General features: G+C 41.5%; 1 pseudogene; it reads right to left on the bottom strand.

Moving 5' to 3' along the window:
• Positions 1-3078: 3078 nt before the first annotated feature.
• LOC128779232 (hepatoma-derived growth factor-related protein 3 pseudogene) lies at positions 3079-4426 on the bottom strand (annotated as a pseudogene).
• Positions 4427-8131: the final 3705 nt, after the last annotated feature.

Below are 8131 nucleotides of genomic sequence, written 5' to 3'. Positions count from 1 at the left end.
CGTTTTCCTGAATTGCCGTGCTACCTCTTCCACACCTAAGAAATTAATAATTCCATAATGTCATCTCACATGCTCCATTTCAAGTCCCCGTTGTCCCAAATGGCTTTCATGGTCTCTTATTGTAACTGAGGGTTAATTAAGTCTCTTCGTTCACTGTTATGTCTCCTGAGTTTTTAAATCCAAAAGAGCACCCCACCCTACCTTTTCATTTTTGTTTGTTTCATTGACAACGACTCCTTTGAAGAGTGCAGGCAATATGGTCTGTAGAATGTTCTGCTTCTGGGTGTAATCAGCCTGTTTTTCATCTCATGATAATTCAGGTTATATACTCTTGACGTAAATATTCCATAAGTGGTATATGCTCTTTACATTGTGTCACATCAAAGACAAGGATCAGTGATCACTTGGCTGAGGAGGTGGCTGCCAGGTCTCTCCCCTGCAGAAGTGCATTTTCCCCCATGTGCCTGCTGAGTCTCCTGTGGGTGCCAGCACAGGCCAGTGAGCTTCCCGCTTCTCAACAACCTGTCAGCTAATCTGTTAGTTAGCACCAGTCATCATTTTTGCCTGAATCAATTTTTACATGCAGGCTTGCAAAGTGATGATTTTCTGATTTGATCACTCTGCTATTTCCAGATATTCTTCTGCTAAAAGAAGAGATTGCCCTTAATTTCTCCCTTCATTTTTGCTCTTTTGAGTATCAGTATGGGTACATAATGTTTTAATTACCCCAAATTCGAGATAGTGAGAGTCCCCTTAAGAGGATTTCTGTGGTTTTTGGACATGAAGCCTCTTATCTCTGAGCTTTCTGGCTGCCGGAAGCAACAGAGTGTCACAGCCTTGCTTGTGCTTGTTCTGCCCCACACCTGGAGCCAGCTACTTCACCAAGGAACCTGATTTCTTTTATTGGGTTGGCCAAAATATCTGTTAGGGGTTTTTTTGTAAAATAAAAGACACATTTTTCCTTTTCACCAGTAACTTTATCGATTTGGATATTCTGAGTAGGTCAGCCATCTCCTGCATGGTGTAGCGTTGACTCTTCTCAGTTAATGTCTTGATTCGATTGCTATCAGTTTCAACTGGTCTACCCAAGTGTGGAGCACCACCCAGCGAGGAATCTCCAGCATGAAACTTCACAAACCACTTTTGACACATTCAATCCATCACAGCATCTTCTCCATAGACTGCACACATCTTTTTTTGTTTCATTTGTGTTTTTACCTTTCTTGAAATAATAAAGCATAATAGGTCAAAAAAGTCATGTATTTTCTTCTGTTTACAACATTAAAATGACTACACAAAAGTTCTCCATTTTGATTCAGTTTTTTAAAATGCACACTGATATGACAGCTGTCACAACACAGTCTAACAAAATTGTTTTGAATGAAGTTAAAGACAACTAAGCGCTACTAGAGTCACCTTATGGGAAAAAACCAAATGAACTTTTTGGCCAACCAATAGTTTATAGAAACCAAGATCTGGTATCTGTGTTTAGATGTACTTTTGTTACTGAGATATTGTTACTCTCGGCCCTTTTAGTGGACAGAGCAGAGAAATACAGACACACACACACACACACACAATTTAATTATGAGTTAATACCGATATTTCTAGTTAAAATTTAACATTGCAGGGGTTTTTTACCTTTAAAATTTAATATTTGCATCTGTTTTCTCCAACAGTAAAAATTTTAATTTCTTATAAAATGAATATACAGTGTTTGCTCTATTCCAAAAAATACATAAAATAATTTTAGAATCACAATAATATTACAATGAAAAATGAACTTATTACTGCTAAGAGAGTAGACCCTAACAGTTTTTATCACAAGAAAAAAAGATTCTGTAACTGTGTATGGGGACAGATGTTAAATCATTTTGCAACGTATACAAATATTGAGCTGTCAGCTTGCTCCTCTGAGAGTCTGTCTCTATTTTGCTTGTTCATTTTGTTCATTAGATTTGACATATGAGTGAAATCTATGGTATTTGTCTTTCTCTGACTGGCTTATTTCACTTAGCATAATGTTCTCTAGGTCCATCCATACTATCACAAAGGGTAAAATTTTCTTCTTTTTCATGGCCAAGTAATATTCCATTGTGTAAATTTACCACAGCTTTTTAAATCACCCATTCACTGATGGACACTTGGGCTGCTTCCAGGTCTTTGCTATTGTAAACAATGCTGCAGTAAACACAGGGATGCATATGTTCTTTGAAACCAGTGTTTTGGGTTTCTTCAGATAACTTCCCAGAAGTGGAATTGCTGGGTTATAAGGCAGTTCCATTTTAAATTTTTCTAGGAAACTCCATACTGTTTTCCACAGTGGCTGCACCAGCCTGCATTCCCACCAACAGTGCACTAGGGATCCTTTTTCTCCGCATCCTTGCCAGCATTTTTTGTGTGTTGATTTTCTGATGATGGCCATTCTGACAGGTGAGAGGTGATATCTCATTGTGGTTTTAATTTTCATCTCTCTGATGATTAGTGACATTGGGCATCTTTTCATGTCTATTGGCCATCCGTGTGTCTTCTTTGGAGAAGTGTCTATTCAGGCCCTTTGCCCATTTTTATTTATTATATTTTTATTTTTTTCAAAAACGAAGAACAATTTTAATTCCATCTTCAATTCATCAATGTCATGAATCTAGGGTTAGTTCCTGGGTCCTGTTGCAGAGAGGAAATACACATCATGTTAGTGGTCGTTTTTTTAGATGTAGATTTATATTTAACCATTTGGGGGTGATGGGGTAAAGGCAGGGGCTTAAGAACACAACTGCCTTGATGAAAGGGTCCTAGACAGTAAGGTGTAAGTTTGTGCAGAAATCTTGATAATCCTTAGTGTTTAAGGGCAACTTCATGCAACCAAATAACGTGAAATTAAATTAGTCACTTTAGAAAAGGCTAAAAAGTGTTTGTTTTTCTTAAGCACAAACAGAGGACTGCGAATAATGTGCACACACACTGGGGTTCTGTCGATGACAAGGGCCCTGTTGGTTCCCATCAAATCCAGGAATAGCAGACAACCAAACGCACAGCATTCTTGTGCTTTCTCTGAGCACACCACATCCATTACGGGAGTCAGATCCCTTCGCTGGTTTTCTGAACCAGCGAGTCTGAACTGGTGTTTCTGGTGCATTGCTGCACCTCCACCTCCGGCCGCTTTTGTTTTCCTCTTCTTTTCAGCCCTTGTTATGTCCACCTCCTGGAGATTTCAGAGACTGTTTAAGGATTTCTCTGAAGTATAGGACTTTTCCTTTCCAAGCCAGCTTTTTTATCTTCCTTTTGCCTTTTCCATTTTCTCCGCCCATCACCTTCGGCCTCACTGCCCGCACCTGCAGTGCTCCCACCTCTCCCCTGCTTCTGAAGAGCCCCCTTGCTGAACTGCTCACATCCAGTGAACTTTACTCCTGGGTTATTTTCTATTTCCCACAACCCTTCATTAAATCCTTCCCATGTGTTTGACTTTCCAAACTCATCTTCATATTCCTTGTGTGGAGAAAGGTCTTTGGGACCTAAAAATGCAGTTTTGTGGGTGCTCCAAGGGAAGACAGGATGCTTGTTTGCTGGAGGCTTCTCCGGCCCCTCTGGGAGTTCACCCGCCCAGCGGCCAGTGTGTGCAGCCCTTCATCCTGGGAACACGAGTCAGAGAAAGACATGTGACTTCACTCATATGTGGAATCTAATGAACAAAGTGAACTCAGAAGCAAGACAGGGACAGACCAGAGAGGGAGCTGGCTGGCAGCCTTGGCGCAGATTGAGCATAAAAGATAAAGTGTTACAAATGGGGAGAGAGGGACCCGAGTCAGGAGGCCTTCCTCCCCCACCTGCTGCTTGACTTGCTCGAAAGAGAATAATTCAAGTGAGAGACAACACATATAGTGGAAATGAGGTAGCAGGTTTATTTATGAAACACATACAAGCACAAAGCCACAAGCAGGCACCTGGCTAGTCTGAATGCCTGGCGTATAGAGGAAATAAAGTTGTAAGTAAGTTTGTTCTACACACTTGAGCCGAGGCTACAAGTGGGTACTTAGCTAACTTAAGTGTGCCAACTATTGGGGTTCAGGGGTTATGTACCTCAGCTGGCTTCTAGAAGCCAGTTCCCCTCCTTCTCCCCTTTGGGTATAATGTACACCTACAAAGGCTTTCTCTCTCCGTTAGTAAAGGCTCTTTGTCTTAGTTGGTGAAGTTGTTACAGAAGCTCCCTTTCCCAGCATAGAATCTGAAGGGCTGTCCCCCACTTCCTGTACAATTCCTGCTTGTGACATTCAGGATGCCTGGCAATGTTAGTGAGATCGTTACAGAAGCTGCTTTCCTCAGCACTGTCTCAGGGACTCTCCCCTCCTCCTGGGCTGTTTTGCCTGCAATCCTGGGGATGGTAAGCTTACCAAACCGAGCTCAGGGCTGCTGTCAGCTGGTGAGACATGTCTTCCTCTGCTTCTGGCCTTCTGTGTTAAGTTCTTGGTTAGACTGTAATGGCGAGGGTCCTGCCTTTATTTCCCCTCTGGCTGCTCATTCCTAGCTGTTACCTGACAAAAGAATTAAAAAGAAAAAAAACAACTATAAGGACAGATCAATAGTTGCCAGGGTGGAGGGGTAGAGGAAGGGTTTAGCTAAAAAGGAGAAGCAGGAGGGACATTTTGGGGGGCAGACCTGTTTGCACCCCAGTTGTGCTCTTGATTACAGCGCTCTGTACATTTCTCAAAACTCAGAGAACTGTGCACCCGAAGTAGTGAATTTAGTTTGCTTCATGTAAATTTTTAAAAAGCTGAAAAGATTCCACAACTGAATAAGTTTAATATATGCTGAACTTCAACTTAACAACATCAGAAAGTCTTCCTATGTGGTACTGATATCAGTTATTCATTACAATTAAAATGAAATAAAATTTAAAATTCGGTTCCCCAGCCACATTTCAAGGGCTCACAGCCCCAAGTGGCTGCTGTAGTAGTAGGTGGTGTGGCTCCAGAATAATTAGGATGAGAAAAGAAGGAATTCTGCATGGTGAGTTTGGGAGGACTCACCTGGGAAACTCTAGTCCAGACCAGGCTTTTTATTTTTTCTGTTTAAAAAACATTTCATTTATTCATTTTTTAGAGAGGAGTAGGGAGGGAGAAAGAGAGGGAGAGAAACATCAATGTGTGGTTGCCTCTCATGCATCCCCTACTGGGGACCTGGTCTGTAATCTAGGCATGTGCCCTGACTGGGAATCGAATCTGTGACCCTTTGATTTGCAGGCCAGCACTCAGTCCAGTGAACCACACCACCTGGGGCTAGAGCCAGGCTTTTTAAATGTGTCTTGCCTTGGGTGGGAGGAGGTCTTTGACTGTTATTTCAATTATTAAATAATTATTGATTTATTCAAATTATCTTTCCTTTTTGTATAATTCTATTAAACTCTGTGAATATATCCATTTTATTTAATTAAAAAATTATTAGTATTTTATAAGTATCTGTCATGTTTACTAATCTTTTTGATTATCTGTTCATCTGGAATTATCTTTGTTATCCCTGTTCTCATTTCCTTGACTTTGGTCTTTGTTCTTTTTCCAGCTGTTGTGTTGCATGCTTCTCCCAGTTACTTTGAATGTTTCTTGCCTCCCAGCAAGTGTGCTCAGAGGCAAGTGAGCACATTGTCCCTGCAGTGCTGTGTTAATGAGTCCCACAGATTTCAGCATCTCTGTGGTTCCGTTTTAAATATTTTTTAATGTGCTTTCTGCTAAGAGTAATACATCTATGCGGACTCCGACCAGCGGCATCCACAGTGTTGTGGATTCGACAAACAAATTCACACAGACTGCAGGAGTCCTGTGGAGAAAAGGGACAGCATGGCCACTCTCTGAGTGAGAGAGTGCCCCAACCCTTGCCTGGACAGGCTTTTATTGCTTTTCTGGGAGCATTACCTCAAGGAAGGTCTTCATTCATCATTGTCAGGCAGTAATGATCAAACAATACATAACATTCAAAGAACTCTGAGGGCTTATTCTGAGTCAGGGTCAGTTAGCTAAAGGGCTATACAACTTTGGGAAACAAACTTACTTCATGCTTGGACCCTTATCAGAAGATTGAAGGCATTCTTAGCAAAGCAGGTTTCACAGGATTTTATGTATTCTTTCTTAGGCCTGATCACCCCAGGGAATCTGCCCCTCCCAGCACAGGACTGCACTGTCCTCTGGCATTGTTTCAGGCTTAAGTCAGGCAGGGGAAGTAAGGCAGCTGAGAGATTAGGAGACTTATTGCAGACAGAATGAGGACTCAAGCTATGTCAAGGCCGAGGGACAAGGGTCCATCACCCCCTTTTTCTATAGCCCCCCAAGTCCTTCCCTGAGGGCCCCTTTGTGACCATGGCTGTCTTAGGTCATCCCTCCCTTGAGGAATCTTACCCGTCATTGGCTAAGCAGTCATCTGCCCAGGGCCAAGCAGGGTAAAGTAAAAGGGGACAGAGGCAGCACCCCTGCCAGGGAGATAAGCTTTGTCTCCTTAGTGGTTTAGGGTCCCAAGGTCTCTTTATTCAGCCTTAGCCATGGAGGATTACAGCTTCTGACTGCCAGGCAGGGAAGTTCCCAACAATACATATTTACTTTCTAACCCTCCTTCCATCCCTCTTTCCTCTTCCACCTTTCCTCCCTCCCCTGATATTCCTTCCTCCCCTCCCTCTCCTTTCTCCTTCTCCCTTCTCTCTCCCTCTCTTTTTCCCTCTCTCTTTCCTTTTCCCCCTTTCTTTCCATTTCAATTATGGTTGGAGAACAAAGTTGATATTATACTAAGTTTTTAAAATTTTTAAAGTTTCCTTTTAGGTGCAGTTATATGTTTAATTCTTATAAATTTTCTGAGAGTGCCTGAAAATGATATGATTCTCTATTTATTGTGGAGGTATATACACACACACACCTTTTTTATATTGTGCAGGTTTTTCACATCTCTGCTTACTTTTGTGTCTGCTGGGTTTTTTATTTCTGAGAGAGGTGTGTGGAAGTTATGGATCTAGCTATTACTTCCTGCAGTTCTATTGGTTTCTGAGAAGGTATGATAGCATTATGGATTATTATTTCTCCTCAAAATCCTCCCAGTGGTACTTTTTGTAATTTGAGATTGCAAGTTTAGTGATTTACATGTCTATATGGAGTATTATTTTTCTGTTGGGGAAATGTACGTGCCATGTGGCTAGATACTGTCAGTTTCCACTCCCCAGGACCGTACTCCACAGCACTAGAGCAACAGTCTACAGTTTCCCCAGGGGCACATGGTTACATTTTAGATTTTTGTTACTAGGATGGGTGAGAGATCATATCTCAAAGTAGTTTTAATTTGCACTCTTCTTATTAGAAGCTAGGTTGAGTTTTTTACATATATTGAATGACATTTTCCTTTATTTGTGATGTTTTCTTTTGTCAATTTCTCTATTGGGTTATTGATTTTTTTCCACAATATTTAACAGTTCCTCATTATTAAGCATAATAATCCTTTGTATTATAAGTTGCAAATATTTTTCTCATTTATCTTGTTACTTTGTGGTGGTTTTGCCATGCAATTCATATTTTTATATAATGAAATATATGTCTTTGCCCCTTTTGCTTCTGGATTTTGAATCACAGTTAGGAAATCAGAATTGTTTCCAGTGGGATTCATTATGCAAGAAGGTGTCTGAGGACCTGTGTTCCTGAGATGATTTTTTAAAATCCCTGCCTTCTATGTGGATGAAAAATTGCCTGTGTATGAGAGTGTAGGTTCAAGGTTTTTTTCCTTTAGTACTTCCAAGTACATTCTACTTGCTTGTTTGCCGCTGCTCAGTGTTGCCATCGGAAGGTCCGAGATCAGTCTTATTCCTAGGCAGTAGCTGCTCTTTGTGTTGGGAGGCTTTTGGGGTTTTCTCTTGGTGTTTGAGCCACTTAGAGATCACGCTCACGTGTCCGAGCATGGTATCTCTCCTCTGTCTCCCTGTCACTTTCTGAATGGGGACCATTCACCCCCCTTTGATCCTGGGGAACTGATCTCCATTTTTGTCCTTAGGAATTCTTCCTGCCCCTCTTTTTCCTTTGGTGGGCCTGTTACTGTCCAGACGCCAATGCTCCCACTGCTGTCCCCCAAATCTCCTTTCCATTGTTGTACTGTTGTCTCTCATGGCCCTTTC

Source organism: Desmodus rotundus, chromosome 9 (assembly GCF_022682495.2).
Source record: "Desmodus rotundus isolate HL8 chromosome 9, HLdesRot8A.1, whole genome shotgun sequence".
Classification (NCBI taxonomy): domain Eukaryota; kingdom Metazoa; phylum Chordata; class Mammalia; order Chiroptera; family Phyllostomidae; genus Desmodus; species Desmodus rotundus.
The sequence above is the reverse complement of the archived record's forward strand: the minus strand, read 5'-3'. Positions and strand labels throughout refer to the sequence as shown.